Below are 3,227 nucleotides of genomic sequence, written 5' to 3' on the forward strand. Positions count from 1 at the left end.
ATATATCATATTACTCCAAAAGGGCTGGAAACGAGAGTTACATCATAGGTTACAGTGAGAGAAGAGGAATAGGTGCCAAGACAAGGCAGCATGCCTACGGACCGGGTCTTTAAAATGAAAGGCCCAAGGCATGAAATCTGAGATTACATTGCATAGGGTATCCAAGGCTGAGTGAGTCCCAGAGCGGAACACCTGTGCGTTACGAGAGCCCCAAAGTTTCCAGAGGATGACAAGGGCGATGGTGGGCCATATGTTGATGTCGAGGCAAGGTGGGGTGATTGTATCCCACAAATGGTTGATGTCGAGAGGTGGGCGAAGTCGTAGCAGCTACCACACCTGGACGCTCTAGGGCACAAGATGACCTAGTGAAGGCGTCGTTTGAATAGAAAATAACCTTAAACTAAAAGCAACTTAGAAAAGTCATGGAAGCTTTTGATTTATACAAACATTTATCCAGTTGTATCATGTTCTGTATAATACAATGAGTAACAAATACTGATGACATACATATGTTATCTTCCAAGTGAGAAAAAACATCATTGGTGGATGGAAATGTAGCTACATAAATGAAAATGAATGACACAAAAGTGGTAGAGAATAACATGCCACACAAAAACACAAGATAATCATCCAAAAAAAACTGATGTAAGCATGAACTCATCTGTATACACACTCTCGGTTATGGGAGGGGCTGTGTTCAGCTGGAATTTGAGAAGGCATATGATAAAGTGAATCGGAATTTTCTTTTTCATGGGTTGAAGGAGAGAGGGTTTAATGACACACCTAGATGGAAATGTAGCTACAAAATGAAAATGAATGACACAAAAGTGTCAGAGAATAACATGTAACACAAAAACACAAGATAATCATCCAACAAAATACTGATGTAAGCATGAACTCATTTGTATATACACTCTCGGTTATGGGAGGGCCTGTATTCAGCTGGAATTTGAGAAGGCATATGATAAAGTGAATCAGAATTTTCTTTTTGATGGGTTGAAGGTCAGAGGGTTTAATGACACACCTGGATGAAATGGTCTGGACCAACTGTTGACGGAGTGACTCTTAGTGCCAAGATTATTGATGTTATTGGGAAGAAAAGTTAGCTTCAAAGGGGTTAGTCAACATTATCCTCACCTTCCCTATTCAACATTGTTGCAAATTGTCTGCAGCAGATGGTCATTTGGTTTAATGTGATGGGCAGATTGTTGTCTTGATCCCACACCTAATTGGATGTACCGCAGTATGTTAATCACACTAGAATGTTTATACAAGGTAGTGTTGAGAGTGCTAGGATTTTGAAATTGTTGCTTTATTTATTTCAGCAAATGTCTAGTTTAAACATCATTTTCCAAAAAAAGTGAGGTGATGATGGTGTCACGTGATGGAAAAACACAAAGATATGCCAATATGGTGATTGACCTATGAAGTATTTTGGATTCCCAGTGTGTGGAAGCATGCTACATGTGGTGGACCAGGTGCATGTGGAGGATAAATTGATAAAAGGATTTGACGGGGTCTTATACCCAGGGTACCTAACAATAGCGTGGGGTGAACAATAGCGTGGGGTGAATATTCTCGTGTGTGCTTGTTTGCTTTATCACTAAGTAGTTTTTATTTCCTGGTCTAAGTTGTTCTCTCTCTTTAGTTATGGATATGGAACACGAAACACCAAAAGAATTAATTGTACCTGCTACTCATGGAGATGGGGAACCTCCTAAAACCCTCGATGATCGTTATGTGAAAGATATTATGCACTACTTTGATAATCCTGAGAAAACCCATTCAATTTGATAATGACAGTAATGTTGGATCAACGTGAATACTTTAGGGATTATTGGTTGACTCAAAAGGGAAAACTTTTATGGGATCAAATTGAAATGTTGCAATGGTATGCTTGGAATCTATGCTTGAGATATGATTATACTTGCTGCTCTAAGATTGAGGTTCCACACCTTCCCTATGCATGCGAACTTAATGATAATGAAACCTTGGCTTCTTATGCTAGAGGTATATATGATTATTATGATGTGGAATGAATAGAAGAGTTTGTTGCTTTTAAGGGTGCTTATGAAATTGAATCTTTGTTTGAAAAGTTTGAAGATTTTGATGATTCAGTTTATAGACCTGAAAATCTTGCTATCCTTAAATATTACTATGATAATTATAAATACAAATATGATATTGATGTATTTATTGAGAATAACCCCGCTGTCCAAGAAAAGACTAATATTTTGCAGGAGTCTATGGAAGAAGAAATTGATAAAACTATGAGCTCATTGGATGAAAAAGATGATGAGGAGAGCGAAGAACAAACGGATGAAGAACGGATTAGCTACCCATGCCTACCTTCTAATGAGAGTAACTCTTCAACTCATACATTGTTTAATGCCCCTTCATGCTTTCCGAAGGATGAATGCTATGATAATTTCTATGATCCCATTGATTCTTTTGAAATATCCCTTTTTGATGAATTTGATGCTTGCTATGCTTGTGGTCAAGATGCCAATATGAATGATGCTCATGGAGATGAACTTGCTATTGTTCCTTATGTTAAACATGAAATTGTTGCTATTGCACCCACACATGATAGTCCTATTATCTTTTGGATTCTGCCAACTACACTATATCGGAGAAGTTCGCACTTATTAAGGATTATATTGATGGGTTGCCTTTTACCGTTGCACATGATGATTTTGATGAATATAATATGCATGTGTTTTCTGCTCCTACTTGCAATTATTATGAGAGAGGAACTACATCTCCGCTTCTCTATGTTTCCAAAACGATAAATTGCAAGAAACTGTTATGCTATGTATTGGCATTTGCTTGATGTGCATGAATTGTTCTTGTATGACATGCCGATGCATAGGAAGAGAGTTAGACTTCGTCATTGCATGATATATGTTGCTTTGTGCTCACTACTAAATGCCAAATCATTGTTAATTAAAATTGGCTTTGATATACCTTGGGATCCAGGTGGATTCATTACTTGAGCACTTTATGCCTAGGTTAATGGATTTAAAGAAAGCGCTGCCAGGGAGACACCCGGAAGTTTTAGAGAGTCATTTATTCCTGTTGAGTGCTTTTATAAAGTTAAAAAATATAGGGGAACTTAAAAACTTTTTCACAAAAGAGAAGCGATTGGAAGTTTTTTTTACCTGGAAGACTGCAGGGCTTACACCCTACAACATTTTATTGAAACTGGCAAAAGAATATACAGAAGG

The sequence above is a fragment of the Triticum dicoccoides genome, chromosome 2A, assembly GCF_002162155.2.
Source record: "Triticum dicoccoides isolate Atlit2015 ecotype Zavitan chromosome 2A, WEW_v2.0, whole genome shotgun sequence".
NCBI classification, from domain to species: domain Eukaryota; kingdom Viridiplantae; phylum Streptophyta; class Magnoliopsida; order Poales; family Poaceae; genus Triticum; species Triticum dicoccoides.